At 40.4% G+C, this 17,500-nt stretch overlaps 1 protein-coding gene across 14 annotated transcripts in view; it reads left to right on the forward strand.

Moving 5' to 3' along the window:
- The window catches only part of LOC308486714 (uncharacterized protein), a 67,575-nt gene that overhangs the window by 2,492 nt on the left and 47,583 nt on the right, over positions 1-17,500 (forward strand). For 10 of the 14 annotated variants that reach the window (XR_013991192.1, XR_013991193.1, XR_013991194.1 and 7 more), the window contains 5 exons: positions 11,325-11,407; positions 12,885-12,955; positions 13,053-13,091; positions 14,577-14,766; positions 16,575-16,665. The gene's annotated coding sequence lies outside the window, so the exon portion shown is untranslated. The remainder of the gene's footprint in view (positions 1-11,324; positions 11,408-12,884; positions 12,956-13,052; positions 13,092-14,576; positions 14,767-16,574; positions 16,666-17,500) is intronic. The other 4 variants (XM_081023903.1, XM_081023904.1, XM_081023905.1 and 1 more) reach the window with 4 other exon arrangements.

Raw genomic sequence — 17,500 nt, forward strand, 5'->3', positions numbered from 1 at the left:
TACAAATCCCGTATGCCAGGGCACCGCTTACAATGAGGTGCCTCCTTTTTACCTCCCTGTATACATTATAATTATGCCTTTATCATTAAGGAAAAGCACTATGTGCTGCAGCAGCAGATAGAAAGCACTTTGATAGAACCGCAAAGGGGAAAAAAGAACAGAAGGTTCTAAACTGTAGGAGGAAGGCTCTGAAAAAAAAGTTTATAGAAAGTGGAGATAGCAGAAGATGCATCCTACCAAGCATATCCAAATGAGATCAATAAGTGAACTGCAGAACTTGATTGGTTTACCATGAATTACAATACTACTAGTGCATTGCCTGCGCAGCTTAGCTGCTGCTTCCATAACTGCAACATTTGAAATGTGGAGACCATGTGGCACGAATTCTTCCTGTGTCAGTGGAGAAGTGGCACGTTTCTGTCTTGTGGCACGTTTCTGTCTTACTCCCAGCCACACACCTCCAGGTCACTCAGCTTTCATTCACTAGACAGGTGGGAAGTAGCCCCACCAAGTCTCCAGTACGCAAACTGAGCAGAAATTTGTTGTCAGAGGAGGCAGGGAAATCTGGCTGTAATTAAGACTTTGGCAGCCAAGCTTCCAGTTCCCAAAGTGGTAACCGCATGATTCTTTGCTGCATGCTGCTCATTCTATTGACTGGAGCCACCTGTCGATGGCCAGAGCAATGGATGTGACTGCTACTTCTGTGCAGTAGGCAACTTTCTAGCCTTGTAGAAATCAGAGGTGGCACATGCATGCACACCCCTTTTCCATCCTTCATCCAGACAAGCAAGAGGCATTGCCGGAATTCAAGCACACATTCTAGCCAGGCAAAAGTAATTGAAGGTAGTGAAAAGCAGGGCTGTGGCTTGGGCCAGATAGAAAGAGCTGGAGGGTATTATCCACCACCCCTAAGTTAGACCAATATTCTGGTTTGGTGTTGCATTTTTCATTTTGATCGTGCATGCTTACTGTTTCTCTACTTCACCGTCTTTTCTACACTCATTTCAGTCAAGGGCCGGCCCATGTTGTTTTGCTGCCTGAGGCAAATGTACCACTCCCCAAGGCAGATGCAAAAGCCAATCGGCCAAGTAGTTGAATCTTAACTCCAGTACTGGTGAAAGGGCAGTATCTTCCACCGCATTTGAGGGTAGAGGGTGTCAGGCAGGCCACATGGCACTCACAGCTCTGTTCCCTCACTGCACCTCAGCACCTGCCACCTGAGGCAGCTGACTCACTCTGCCCCATTGTAGGGCTGGCCCTGTTCCAGGCTATATTGGTTCTTGGGTACATTCAAGGGCTGGTGATATTGTTTAGATCAGGGGTTGCCAACCTGGTCCCTACTGCCCAGTAGTGTGCATTTCAGGATTCTAGGTGGACAGTAGAGGATTCTATGGCACAAGCTGAATCCTCCTTCCGTCGAGCACTGGTGGGCGGTAAGGAAATTTTACCATCAAGAAAGATGCATCAGTGGGCAGTAGGTATAAAAAGGTTGAGATCATTTGGACGATGCTATTGGTTGCTTCTGTAGCTTCTTCAGCAGCTTCTGGGTCATTCACTGCGCTTCTATCAGGTGTTTAAACATTGCAGGACTGCTAGGAACTAGGTTATGTGTACCTTTGGCTATGTCTCCTTGCATAATACCTCCTCATGATTGTGGTTTTCTGGGTGTGAGACAGTCCTATTCCACATACTACCTTTTGCAGAGGTGAGGATGGCAGTGTCAGAGTCAAGACATTCCCAGACCTAGCACCTACATTAAGCATTTTCCCTTTTCAGGTGTGTCAGGTCATTCACTAATAATTCTGGTACTAGTTTAAAATGTGTGGGTTTTTTTTTTTAAAAGCCCCCTCCTCCCCCTGGTGGGTTGCTCCATGGTGTTTTTAATGGCTATACTGCTTTTAATTGGAATGTTTATCTGGTTGTTTTATTGCTGCTTTATTGTAAAACGTGTTATCTTTTTGATTCATGGTTGTAAAGTTATTTAAATTATTTTAGTAAACTTCTTCAGATGTTGCATAGAGGCAAACTGATAAATAAAGAAAATGTAAGATGTGACCAGACAGGTAATAATGCTTATAACTAATCCATAGGTGGGAGGAGAAGGGTAGGTGTCCTGTGGGGAAAGGCTGGCATATATAATTTAAGAATTGCCTCTCCCCCCTTTCTATTCACTGTGTTTTTATATTCACTGGTCATAATTTATAAACCTCCCTCATGTTCTTCTATACCTGTCATTTTTCTGAACTAAAATGCCCCAGTGTTTGTAGCCTTTTCAGAGTGAAGATGCTCCAGAAACTTGAACGTTTTTGTTTTCCCTTTCTAGCTCTTATGCAACGGGAAACCATAACTTTACATAATTGTAGCCATATTTATTTGATGCATTTGTTTTCAGATAAATAAGCTCTCACTGGGACTTAATAAACACAAAGACTTGTATTTCTCTTATGTTGATAAGCATATGTTACATATACAGCTCTCTTTAGACCCCTGTCTTATTCCTGACATTAGCTTTCCTTTTTTCATTGCCTGAATGCAGTTTCCTGTTTGGATGTAAAGCTAAACCACAGTTTAGTGCTAGGCAAATAAACGTGGACTAGTCTCAGACTTGCAAGCTGCTTCCTCCCCTATTCTTCTCCAGTACAGCCACGAGACAGTGGAAGCATCTGTTTTCTAGTTTAAACACAATCTAGGAGCCACATTTAGTTTAAATAACAGTTTATTGAAAGGGAACAAGTCATGAAACTTGGCTAACTTCAAACCCCCTTTTCCTCCTGCCATTTACAGTACTTTGACTTTTCTAGTGCCTGAAAGCACAGTGGCCAGATAAAACAAGTCATGATCTTTTCTGAACTTGTCTTGTTTCAGTATAAAAATGGAAAGCATCCACTTCCTGGTTTGAACTAACTAGTTTGTTGCTACATTTCAAACCATAGCAAACCATAGTTTAAACTCCTGGTTTCATGAAATAAGCCATGATAAGAGAAAATGCTGATGAATCAATAAAATGATTAAAAAGAAACAAAGTTGGGGAAGCAATTTAATGAAACCCTTTCTCTAATTACTTGGTGAATGCCACAATCTTTTCATTCTACAGTATCAGTGTTTCTTGCCAGCTCTAATCTGAAGATAGCAAAATAACAAAATTCCTTAGGTGACATAGAACCTCCCTAACTAGGCTCCTTCATGTAGCTCTAAACTATGGTTTAATATTATGTTCAAACTGGGCCAGAATAACTTTTATCTCCTTGGATAGTAGCTATTTTGACTCTATCAAATTATATGATAATGGGCTTTTTAAAAATCCCGATGTGCATAATATTCTACTTACATAGGTTGGATTTCATCATTTTCTCAGTTTGGAGATTGGCTACTGCTTCTTTAGGTGTGCCCAAGATTTTGAGCATGTTTGGTAGAATTGTTCTAAGCGCTGTGGTCTAAAACCACTGAGCTTCTTGGGCTTGCCAATAGTAAGGTCAACGGTTCTAATCCATGTGACGGGGTGAGCTCCCTTTGCTCTGTCCCAGCTCCTGCCAACCTAGCAGTTCGAAAGCACGCCAGTGCAAGTAGATAAATAGGTACCGCTGTGGCGGGAAGGTAAATGGCATTTCTGTGTGCTCTGGCACTCGTCACAGTGCCCCGTTGCGCCAGAAGCAGTTTAGTCATGCTGGCCACATGACCCGGAAAGCTGTCTGTGGACAAATGCCAGCTCCCTCGGCCTGAAGCGTGATGAGCGCCGCAACCCAGAGTCGCCTTTGACTGGACTTAACAGTCCAGGGGTCCTTTACCTTTACCTTTACCTCTTTCTTTGAACATGTCATATCACAAACTGTTCTTGAACATTTCCTCAGTTTACTATGTAGCAGGAGAGTAGAGGTGTGGGCTTGGAATCCTGACCATTGTGCCTCTCAGATCCTCCCCCCCCCATCTACATGGTTATTAATATCAACTTAGAACCTTATAATGGCGATATGGAACTTCCTTCTGTGGGTGACATTTTCTCTCCCTAAGCAAGAATAGTCTTGCTCTATTTTTACAATTCTAGCCTTAATAATGCTTCTCAGATCACACAGTGACTTCGTTGGATTCAGTCCATTGTTTTCTTCATTCATGTCCTCCCTTTTCAGCTTAATTGCTAAAATAATTTATGTGAAGTGCTCCGAATACTTGAAATGCTCATATGAATTATAATCATTATTAACAATGTTATTATTTGGAAGAGAGTTTTGTGTTGTTGTTTTTAAAGAAAATCTTCCTGCTTTTATAGCTGCCATGACACTGCTGTTTAACCATGATGGCAGCCTTTTGGGTCCATTGTTCTTTGAGCCTCTTTCAATACCAGGATTAAATAACCTTCAGATCTTCTGGAGAGATTTGTCCTTAGAGTTCAGCTTTTGTTTAACTAATCCTTTCACTTTTGAGAATTTTCCCTTTTTGTTTGTAGTATTTCTGACCTGCCTTGCAGCATATTGTTCCAAAAGAATTTGCATTTTTTAAAAAAACAACAACTGCACACACTAAATTATGAATAAATCAATCAATAGTATAGGAGCAAAACTCCTAAGAGAGCATTCCCAAGCTTCTAGGATCATTGAATGCTACAGATCTCTTTCCACTGGCAGTGCTTCACACACAGTGGACTGAAGTGTGTCTCCGGACATGTCCTGAGAAAGGCCAAAAATTATGCCAGCCCCTGGACCTCGGGTAGACAGTTCCCTGATTGTTAGTGTCAATTGGAGGGTTGGTTGTTGTTGTTTTTTAAGCCTCACATGGGGGATGGAAAAGGACCTGACCCCACTTACTATTACATTAAAATTCAGGGTAGCTAAAACCAACAGTTATTATTACATTTACTAATTTTTACTGATGTATTATTTCTTTTGGCATCACCGTATTGGATCTAGGTGACATTCAATGAAAAGAGTTTCATCTTTTGTTGTGTATTTCCCCTCTGCTCTGATTCTGTACATAAGGCTGTTCTAAGACAGGATTATTAATTGATTGAACGATACATATTCTTTAATTTGCAAAGCAACATCACAGAGAACTGTGCCATTTTTGTAGATTTTATATCCAGCAATATCTGTATCCATTAACTTTCACTGTTCCACCGGGTTCCCACCGCAGAAGTTTCTGTGGTGAGGAGAGTAAGAAGAACCTGCTAATGCTTAGCAAGACATGAGAACATCCGTCCAAGGAGCCCTGGGATTTTGCATGACATTTTAATTTTTCACTATCTCTGCCCAGTGTATAAATAACTTTTATCCAAACATCTGATTATCTGAAATGATCTAGGCAACTGCAGGGCAATTTTCAGTAGTTCACCAAAGGGTGTACTGGAACGTTTGCCTGTCTTTCTGTCCTGACAAGTATTTAGAATAGTTCAGGAAAAAAACCCTGTAATTTGCAGCGAGAAACTACTGAGGAAATTCTTAGAACTGGGTGGTTAAGCTTCATTGCTACATGAGAGAAATCACATGCATACAACTTTAAGAATCAGAACTTACTATTAACTGCACACCCAGAAATCTGGTTGGGTGTCTTAGTTGGAGTGTACATTTTATGACGTAGATCAGGGAGTTGCATGTGCTGTTGTTAAAAACTAGGATATAGTATGCCAGAGGTAAGCCCCAGCAGTGACTGGGCCATGGAATCTCCAGGGGTACACAGCAGCACTCAGAATGATCAAAGTAAAATATCCCTTCCTTCTAATACTGTAAGCTTTTAATTTAACAACAGAATGCTTCCGCATTCTTGATGAAGAATCCATATGGGACATCTGCTCCTTTGCCTCAAAGTATTTTCATGCATTGCAGCAGAAATCACCAAAGCAGCCACAGCACAGGACTTCTTGTAATTCACTGCCCAGGCATAGCGCAACTTTAATAGTGCAATACTATATATGGAAGTAAGTCCCATTGATTTCACTGCGGCTCATTCCCAGGTTAAGTAGATATCGGATTGCAGCTTAAGGGGGACTTAATTAAGGTTAAGTCCTGGTCTGTTGTATTCTCTATGGAATGAAGCTCTTTCTTTTGAACAAACTAGAAGAGGATAGAATGCTGGATTAAAAAACCCCAACAACTTTTGGATATAGCATTGAATCCAGCTAAATTCTACTCAAAGTAGACCTTCTGAAGTTTGTCATGCCCATTAATTCCAGTGGGTCTGCTCTGGCCATGATTAATGTTGGATGCAATGTAACTTTTTGATACAATGGGTAGCTGAAATCTCAGTCTGGTCTTAAGGTACCTTGCATATGACGTGATAAAATAACTTTACGTTTGCGGGCAGTATTGCTTCTGAATACCAGTTGCTGGCAGCCACAAAAAGAGGGAAATGTTTGAATCCTGTTTGTGGGTTTCTTGCAGGCAACTGATTAGCCACTGTGAGAACAGTATGCTGGACTAGATGGGGCATTGGCCTGATCCTGCAGGCTCTTCCCATGAGCTTGTTTTCCATTTTTCCAGCGGCTGATCTCAGGCCAACTTCTCTGATCAGATTGGTCAGTGGCTCACAAGGAAAAGTTCATCACCGATCCCAGCCTTTTGAAAAGAGCAGTTCTGGTGTAAGAAAGATGCTAGAATAAATTCGTACATATCAAATACAAAACCAACTGACATCCCTTGTCTGAGAGAAGGGAGAAAAGAAGGGGACAACTGCAAATTTGAAAATGCTGCACAGATCTACCTTCACATTGCTCTCATTTTGTTGGGTAGGAGTAGAATCTGCCTAGAGAATGCTAGCAGCAGCATAAAAAATAAATAAATAGTGTGATATAACTGAGGACAGGAGTGTAGATTTGTAGGAACCAGCAAGAAAGGAAGAACTCCAAACTCTTCAGATGGCTTTCTTTAATACACACATTTGTCAATAAAAACATGTGTTCTTGTAGACACATATATGTAATATCTATGGAGATCCCTGTAAGAGCAATCCCTGGTTATGAAATAGGTCTTTTAAGGCCCATTCTCTTTTAAAGATACGTATTAAAAGAGGAAAAAAGCTCTTGATAAAACAAATGAATGGAGAATCTGAGTCCATAGCAATAATGTAATCGGAGATATATTGTGAAGGTAAGAGCTGCTTTAAAATATTCAGATATGAAGAGCACAGGTTATTTTGGCTCACTGTGATAGCTCAGTATTAAGTATTCCCTTTTATTTAATACAAATCTCTGCAAATCCTAGACTACAGTGAGCTTTCAAAATGAAACCATGCATACTGCAGACACTTTAAAAGATGTGCAAAAAAACCTGCAAAATTGCTCTTGTGAAAATGTGGAAAGATAAACTCATAATGCCAGTGAAAATTAGAATATATCTTTTAATAGCTTTTAAAAACGTATAATATTAAGTATATAGAAGCAAAATTGGTTTCTATATCACACATTTGCATATTTGTCATATGATATTTGTTTTATTTGGACAGATACCTATATGACTAGAAGCACCACAGAGCAGTGCCACCCACTGCTAACTCGGACAGCCACTGCAGAAGGATATCATGGCTGATGGTATTGAAGGCTGCTGAGAGGGTGAGGAGAAATTACAGGGACACATTTTCCCTGCCTCTCCCTCAGCAAGAGATCACCATACAGGGCATCCAGAGCAGTTTCTGTGCCTAAACCCCAGCTGAAATCAGTTTCCTCCAAGAGCGCCTGGATCCGGTCCACAACTACTTGCCCAAGAACCTTGCCCAAGAAGGGGAGATTGGCATTTTGATGTTAGGAAAGGATCTGCCATTGAAGTATGTACAGCACTGAGGGATCATACACTTGATCTTTATAGATAGGGATAGATATTCTGATAATGCTCAGCTCCAGAACCTGACAGCTTAGGAGATGCTTGAAGTAGGATATTTTTGCTTATTGTACTGTAACTTCCTCACAGTTGCACCTTTTAAACGTAAACATGTAATTTTTTATTTTTTTTTATTTGGCAGTTTCCGATTTACCACAAAAGGGCATTTGGTGCTTCTTTAATTCCCCTGCTGCCTGCAATTCGTTAACATTGTTTTTCGTTTTGTATCGCATTTCATCTCACTGAGCAGAAAGCATTATGGGGGGGGGGGGGCTTGTAAATAAATAAATTTATCAGAATTGTTGAGAGGCCCTGGGACATGGTGATACTCATTATATTCGCTAAAGTGCAATGCAGCTATAAACTTTGAGCCTTTAAAACCAGCAAAGCCATCTGGAGCAATTCTGCAACAATATGTTTTAATTACGTAACACCGGATTGCGCTGCGTTGGGTAGTTTGTAATTTTAATAGCTTTTTAATAAATTCAGGATGATGGCAAAGTGTGGAAAGGCTCGTTTATTGTGGCAGGTTGGCAGCCACCTGGATATGAGCCCTTTATTTAATCCAGTCCCGGTACACAGAAACCCAACATTCATCACAATAACATAGTGTGGCTAAGTGAGATGTTTTGGAAGTATGTTAACTAGAGCTGATTACATTTCTTACTAAAGGTAAAAAGGTAAAGGACCCCTGGATGGTTAGGTCCAGTCAAAGGCGACTATGGCGTTGCAGCGCTCATCTCACTCAGGCCGAGGGGGCTGGCGTTTGTCCACAGACAGCTTTCCGGGTCATGTGGCCAGCATGACTAAACTGCTTCTGGTGCAACGGGACACCGTGACGGAAATCAGAGTGCACGGAAATGCCATTTACCTTCCTGCTGCAGAGGTACCTATTTATCTACTTGCACGGGTGTTCTTTTGCACTGCCAGGTTGGCAGGAGCTGGGACAGAGCAACAGGAGCTCACCTAGTCGCGGGGATTCAAACCGCTGACCTTCCGATCGGAAGCCCAAGAGGCTCAGTGGTTTAGACCACAGCGCCACACTCGTCAGCTAGCCATAGTTAATATATCTATGAGCTTTGTCCGCACACCAACACTGGTTTTAAGTTGGGCAGAACATGTGACTTTCATTGAGTACTCACAGGGCAGATCTGGGGTTCTTAGTGGGAGGCAGTCCTAGGGAGGAAGAGGGAGTCCTAGTTACTGAAAGTTACCTACAGATCAACTTTATTTTGAAGTGAGTTTTTAGTGGAGAAGGACAGGGGCCACATGAGTTTAAAAGTGTGATTTCTGTGCAGAAGTTTGGAACCCTGTGACAGATTCAGGTTTGCATCTTTCTATGTTTGGATTAGGGTTGAATGCTTTTTAACCAAGCCCTCTTCAGCAGTATAGAATAATATAATTGTAGAGTTGGAAGGGACCCTGTGGGTCATCCAGTCCAACCCCCTGCAATGCAGGAATATGCAGCTGCACCATACAGGGATTGAACCTGCAACCTTGGCATTATCAGTACCATGCTCTAACCAAGTCAGTTGTTGAGGCTCTAGTAGAAGGAAGTGATAATGTTTATTTGTCCCTGCTGATTCCTCACCTTGAGCTGCTTCTAAAGGCTCAGGAACAGGCCAGCTTTGGTTTTTTTCTTGGCCAGTTGGCAACTCTATCCCATGATAGGTGGGATTTAGAGAAGAGCAAATACATAGAGTTCCCATTATTCACAGAGAAGCAGGAAGTATTTGCAGATATTTGCCGTTTCATAACCATTATAACTTCATAGACATGGTCTTGTGAATTGCGGGTTCTATATACAATATTACTGTTTTATACAGTATTACCTAACCTCGCTAGCTCAAAACAAGTTCGGCAAGGAACCACTACTATTCATGTTACAATCTGGATACTGATTCTGAGAAGCTGTGGTTTAATATTTGACTTAGCAATGCTAATATCATTTCTGTAAGCATTAACTGTTTTGTCTATTAAGAATTCTGCTTGCATTCTCTTTAAATCCATGTTATATATAGTCAATTAACTGGCTTTGATTTGTCTCTGATGTTTCACTGGCCCAAATATATATTTTATGCAAATAATTGTTATATTTTGTCTTCATTCACTTCAATCAATTTCAAAACATACATTTATTCAATCAATTGCTATACCACCCTTCAATAATCAAATTCTTCCAAAGGCTCTTATATCAAAGTACGACAATAAAGTACAATAAATATGATTTAATACCATCTCAGTCATTTCAGTGTATCCCCATATTATTAAAATTCAGAACAAAGTGCAGTCCAAAATTAAAAAGTACAGCCACCAAATCCAGAGCACACTATCAGATCCCCAACCAGAGTTGTTGTAAGTCAATGTAAAAAGGCCTGTTTGAGAGTATCCAAGACTGGGGCCATCTTAATATCTCTAGAGATTGTATTTCACAATTGTTGGGCCACCATGGGCTTTGTTTTCGCCAACCCAGTTTCCTGTGCTGGCAGGCATCTCGACAGGGCTTCAAATACATACCTTAATATTCAGGCTTGTACAGGTGTAGATGGTCCTTTAATTAACCTGGTCCCAGGCTTTCATAATCAGCACTTTAAATTGGATCCAGAAACAACTGGCACTAACCTGGTGCAATATCTTCTGTTTGCTTAACAGAAGTCTGCCTTTTATACCAGCTGAAGGTATAAACAATTTCTGAATGATTGTTAAAGGCAGCCTCACACACAACACGTTGCAGTAGTCCAGTCTGGGTCTCGCTCGTAGACTGGCAACTGGCAAGGTCCGCTCTGTCTAGGTGAGGCACAGATGGCGACATCACTGGTGAGCCTCTGTTGCTTAATTAAAACACATCTGTTTTTCCAGGCTTTCAGAGGGTTTGGCTGAGCCTGCTGTGTAATGCAGGATTCTTTGTATTATTATTATTATTCTGCTGCTGCTAATTTGTGTCTTAGCTGCCGTTTTGTCTTAAGCGCTGTGATGTTTATCTTGTGTTAGAAACTGCTTTGGGTCCACAGCGGTGGTGAAAAGAGGTCCACAAACTTTATAAAGAAACAAACTGGCATATCAGATTAAGCTGATGTATGTTCTTGTGGCCCCAGCTGCTCATTAAAAAGGTAAAGGGACTCCTGACCATTAGGTCCAGTCACGGACGACTCTGGGGTTGCGGCGCTCATCTTGCTTTATAGGCCGAGGGAGCCGGTGTTTATCTGCAGACAGCTTCCGGGTCATGTGGCCAGCATGACTAAGCCGCTTCTGGCGAACCAGAGCAGCACACAGAAACACCGTTTACCTTCCCGCTGGAGCGGTACCTATTTATCTACTTGCACTTTGACATGCTTTTGAACTGCTAGGTGGGCAGGAGCAGGGACCGAACAATGGGAGCTCACCCCGTCGCGGGGATTCAAACCGCCCACCTTCTGATCGGCAAGTCCTAGGCTCTGTGGTTTAACCCACAGCGCCACCCGCATCCCTAACTAGTTTGTGCCAAATCCAGAAGTACTCCAAAGAGGTGAACCTTGTATTTTACAGGGAGTGAAATGCCATCCAAGACAAGTTGCAATTCTCTATCCAGAGCAGCTCAAGCGATATAATGCAATCCAGGAGTAAACGAGGTACTACAATAAGGAATTACTCATGCAAGCGAGTACAGTTGACACACAATTGTGACTTGTATGTCATTTTGGGACCTGGAAGAGGGTGGGACGAAATGGGACGAGGCTCTTCAGAGGGCCGGAAATGGAACCCCCATGTGAAATACAGGTAATACTACCTGTATTAGTCAAGTTGCAGTTGAGGATGGTGTAAAGCACAAAGCGCTTCCAAATCTTTATCCTCTTCCCAATTACTGCATGAGGCTTTCTAGATCATAGCCCGTAACTGAGGAACTAAGTTGTGTCAAGTTTTTATTTATACGTCCTCCCCACATAAATTAATAAGATTTAGAATTTCCATGTTTCCGTTTATTTTAATTTATTGCCTAGTGACAATAGATGAGACCTCCCCCCCCATGCACTCATATAAGCTTTAACTCAAGAACTCACCACTCTTTACAGGTTCTTCTGTTCGGCCTGTTTGTCCTCATGGAAAACGAGGCACCCAAAAACAAATATAATTTCAAAAGTCAGGGGGCAAATGTGTAAATATATATAGCACAGGTGTCCTTACTATGAGTCTGCTACTGTAGACAATAGTCCAGTGTAAAGCATTGAAATTCTCTATTTTGAATAATACTTTCTTTTTTTCTACTGGCATAATGCAGGTGGTAAGTAGAGATTATAGCAATTAGTCTTTTGAGAAATAATCTTTAGAACCAAAATATCATTTTAAGTCTACAAACTTAAATATGCATAAAAAGTGTTTTTCTGCATTGGGGAAAATGGTTTTTAACAGTTACTCCATTTCCCAGGTTTTCTGAGGTATTGCATTAAATGAAAAACCTCAGTCAGTAGCTTCTGCATTTGCCTATTTCTGGTGTTAATTATCTTTTGTTTGCCCTTGATAATCCTGAGGTTGGTATGCAGATAATGAAGGCTGCAGAATCATCTCAGAGTGGAAAAAACAATGGCATTGTCAATTCGGCATCACAACACTTTATAAATTATGAATGTTATCTACATTAAGGAGAATAGTAGACTTTTAAAATTACTTCCATGAATAGATTAAATTACAAGTATTATTACATTTCATTTTATTAAGTGCATCTTAGTAGTTATTAGAGCAAATGAACATGTTCTCTCAATTACATAATAACATTAGAACTAAAAATTATGCATCAACACTCCCAAATGCATAATGCAGCTTTGTATATTAATCACCCCAAACAATATTTTTCAGTTTATATGGAGACAATTATTACCTGTCCAACAATAACACTGTTATTGGTTTATTAAAATTCAAGAACTCCCTTTCTAGATAAAAGCTTGGTTTTCTTCTTTGACTATTTCAGAAAAAGGTTTCAGTCTTGGCAACAAAAATGCAAATCTTGTAATGATTCAATTTTAATCTAATTATATAAAACAAAGCTTATATATTGTACTTTTAAGTGAACTTGAGAAAGTAGCAGTAATCTGTGGCTGCTTTTTATTTTAGTTTAGGAAGAGGCAACTTAAAAAAAGGAAAAAAGGTACACAGATCTGTTTTGAAGAGGTCGTGTGTATGAGGTTTGTTCTAGCTACCATAATAATAGCTCTTTCCTAGACAATATTATTTCGCCATTAAAACCACCCAGGATCCTGATTTTGTTTCCATTCCCCACAGCCGGCTGCTTAGCCCCAGCGTTGCTCCCAAGGTGGCCAGGTAAGCAGCCATTATGAAAGGCAATGGGACAGAACACATTATAAGGGTCTCAACTGTGTTTTCTTTTAAATGTCCTGTTTTTAGGGTGCAGTCTTACCACTGATAATACACTGCTAAATCCACTAGTGTCAGTGGGACTCCCAAGTGACTAGGACCAGTGCTTTTTTTCTGGGGGTATGCAGGGGTACGCAGACCCCTAAACATTTTGTGAATGTCCATTTTCTGTATTTATTTTTCCCAATTTGAACAATAAAATGGTGATTTTCTTGAGTCAAAATGAGAGTACCCCTGAACTTTTTTTTTTTAGAAAAAAAGCACAGACTAGGACTGTAAGTGTGTTTATAAGACAGCCTTTCATAATATAATAGTTTAAATCACAAGCTTATGTATAGAATAAGTTTCTGAAACAAAATATCGTGTGTGTGTGTGTGTGCAGCAATCAGCTTAAGCTGGGAAAATATTTGGACCCTGAGTCCTTAATGGTTAGAGCTCTTTTCCAAAAACTGGAATTAGGAGCTGGTAAATACTGAATTGAAGACTCCTCCTCCCAACACAGCAGTGAGGGGAACTACCATGAGCAAAGCAAAATTTTGTTAGTCTCTTGCTGCAGTTTTGGGATCTAGTTGTGCAACCAGTTCTGTGACTCAGGCATGGCCAAACTTGGCCCTCCAGATGTTTTGGGACTACAATTCCCATCATCCCTGACCACTGGTCCTGTTAGCTAGGGATGATGGGAGTTGTAGTCCCAAAACATCTGGACGGCTAAGTTTGGCCATGCCTGGTTTAGATCCATAGTTTGAATCCTTTAGCAGCATCTTATGCATATAGTGGGTTTTCATGTATGAATAGAGCTATATTATTGTGCACAGACAATGGGTTGTATTTTCAGTCTCTGGAGAAAGGTGGAATGATAGAATTGTAGAGTTGGAAGGGACCTTGACGATCATCTAGTCCAACCCCCTGCATTGCAGGAATTTGCAGGATCAAACCTGCAACCTTGGCGTTACCAGCACCATGTTCTAACCAACTAAGCTATCCAGTAAGATACACGAAGGGAAACAATCTCTTCCCTCTTAAACTCAGATTCAGTTTTCTTCTTTTTTTGGACCAAAAGAAGAAAGAAAGAGCTGAACAACGTAACACTGTTGTTCAAAACACTTCCCCCCCCAGCTGTCCAAGGCTGCCTTTACATCTTTTTAGTTACCAATAATAAAAAAATCTGATAATACACAAATGGGGGGAGAGAACCGTTTAGGAAATGATCCAGCCAATTTTGAGTCCCGCCAATTTTGAGTCCCACTGATTTGACTAGGAGAGTTAAACTTGTCTCCTTGAAATGAATGAGATTTGGGAAGCAATCCAAACCCAAGGGCAGTTGGGACAAGCAAAGTTTGGACTAGGCAGTGTCTCTGGCTGAACCAGGGCCTGCCCAAGACATTTTGGTTGCCCAAGATTTACCACTAAATGGTGCATCCTCCCCACCAGGGAAGAAGGGCCAAGGGATGATCTGCAACAGGAACAAGGGGGGAGGAATAATGATCTATATCAGGATCTGCTGCCCCGTGGAGCCTGCTGCCTGAGGTTGTTGCTGCACCTTACCTCATTGGTGGCCCAGCCTGGCCAGGGCTACGCTGGATGAAGTCCTTCATTCCACCTGAGCTGGAGATACCTTGGGGTAAGTTCTCCATCCTGGCTTAGTTGGGGCTCACTTGGCTGAGCCAAAGGCAGGGTAAGTCTTGAAAAGGAGACGTTATTGGCCAGTGCCCTGGGTGTTGTGGCGACAGAGCAGGGAGAAACCTAACCCTATTCCAAACTCTTCAGCTTGGCCTGGTGCAACCCAGTGAATTTACACTGGCAAAAAGGGTGGTGTAAAGGCTTGTTTTCTCCTGGGTTCGAGCCAGCTCAACTGGCAGCATACCACTCCTGAATGGAGTTTGGAGGGTAAGTTACACCAGCATAATTTACTCCATAGTTTGGATTGCTTTGTTAAATGTGTTTAAAAAGGTAAAGGTAAAGGGACCCCTGACCATTAAATCCAGTCGTGGCCGACTCTGGAGTTGCGGCACTCATCTTGCTTTATTGGCCGAGGGAGCCAGCGTACAGCTTCCGAGTCATGTGGCCAGCATGACTAAGCTGCTTCTGGCGAACCAGAGCAGCGTACAGAAATGCCATTTACCTTCCCGCCGGAGTGGTACCTATTTATCTACTTGCACTTTGACGTGCTTTCGAACTGCTAGGTTGGCAGGAGCAGGGACCGAGCAACGGGAGCTCACCCCGTTGTGGGGATTCGAACCGCTGACCTTCTGATCGGCAAGTCCTTGGTTCTGTGGTTTAACCCACCCGCTTTGGCCAAATTATGTGCTTGGTTTTTAAAGCATAATTGGAAGCTTCTGTTTCCCCCATCATGACCCGTTTAATAATAATAATAATAATAATAATAATAATAATAATAATTTATTTATACCCCGCCCATCTAGCTGGGTTTCCCCAGCCACTCTGGGGGCTGACTGCCTCTTTTTATTAAAATATTAGTTCTTAGCCCTAGTTCAGAGATCTTAATTAATATTAGTTAATATTAGTACTTAACCTCATAAACAAAATGGATACTATTCTTACAGAAGCACCAAAAATGAATGAGAGATGAATACAGAATATATATATATATATATATATATATATATATATGGCAGATCACAGCTAATAAATCCATCCTGAATGCAAATGCATTAATCGGAATATGTGAAGCAAAATAATAAAATGCCAAGGCATAGCTCCTTTATCATATGAGGTTTTAACAACCATTGTGATTTCCTTGATTCAGCAAGAAGATTATTTAAATGTGTGGGAAAATGCATATTCCCTAAGAATATGAAAAAGGGGCTTACTTTCCCCTGGAAGTACAATAAGGTGTATTGAGTAAATAATTGTATTTAATCTTTGTTTTCAGTCGTTTTCCTCTGTAAAGGTTATGAAAGGCTGCATTCATGATAATTCAGATGATGCCTGTGGATTTATACCCAACCGTGCATACTTAATATCAGTAAACATACTAATTGGTCACTGCATGAAAATATGAGCAATTAGACACCTTTTACATTTGTGATGCTTTGAGTAATATAAAATGACCAGATGATCTGTTCTCTCCTGATGTTATTAGATAAAGTTAGACTTTTTATCACCGTTGTAGCAGATTAAAAATGCACAAGACAAGAAAGACATTGACTGGAACTAATGCACTTTGGTCTGACAAAATAACTAGCCTTTTTAGTTCCAATTAGCCCTCAGTTATCACGTACTAGCAACGATATCAAAAATTCAGCACCACTGGATTGTCTTTATAGCTGTCTAATTCACTCAGTCTTCATTTTTTTGCTATTTAAAAAGTTTCAGGCATTACAGAGTTAACTATTCTCTTGAAATTACTCCTCTTTAAGAAGAAAAATCATATTACTTTCTTAATCTTTCTAATTCTTCTCTCCTAAGATCATCTTGGATTTGTTCCTTTAACACCGACTCTTAGTGCAGTCCTGATTTTCTGTATTAATGAATTGAGAAGATGACATCAGGCTCTTAGGTAAGTGCTGTAAGCTCAGTCCTATGAATTTGCAGTAAGGTACCAAGCATAAAGAAGAAATTATTCTTTGTCCATTTGCACATCAATGTTTCTTTGAAAGGTAATTAGCTTGATATTATGTAGGTAGCGCACAAAAGATCTTGTAGTAGTTTGTGATCTGTCTTTTGATCATCACAAGAAAAATTTCTGCTGGGAAATGAAAGGCAGACATAATTCACTAAAATTACACTGGATCCTCTCTAATCAATACAGATAAATCAAGTGTTTGTTGTGAAATCGATCCTCTCTTTTATTGAAATACATTGTCTTGATTGTTTTAGGGATAATTATTTCACAGGAAATTTTTATGATGATTAGGTGTTGCAAGAACAGTAAACTTCCTTGACACAGGGCCATCAAATGTCTGTGGTTAAAAGTGCATTTGTATCTTCTAGCTTGAAGCGTTAAGAGATATCAATACTGATTTATATGATTTCAAGGAATGTAATAGGGTGAAGCCTCTTTCTTTCTTTCTTTCTTTCTTTCTTTCTTTCTTTCTTTCTTTCTAAATGAACTGTCTCCATGTTTGTTTTGCTTTTATAAAATTGTTAGCTCTTGCCAACATAAATATTCAGTGATACAGAGTTTCCCTTTTCTGCTTTTATCACTTAGTTTGATTCCTTGACATATACCATGTTGAAAAAGTCCAGATAAAGTTTTATGCTTTAAAAAAAAAAGTGTTTAGGCTAGTCTTGGATTTCTGAAACTGGATAACTGAACATTTTCTACACATAGAATAATGCAAGTGTAAAAAAGAAAGATTTATGCCAAACGTCAAAATCGTACCTCTTCACTA

This window comes from Podarcis pityusensis (genome assembly GCF_964106645.2).
Source record: "Podarcis pityusensis genome assembly, chromosome: 10".
Lineage (NCBI taxonomy): Eukaryota > Metazoa > Chordata > Lepidosauria > Squamata > Lacertidae > Podarcis > Podarcis pityusensis.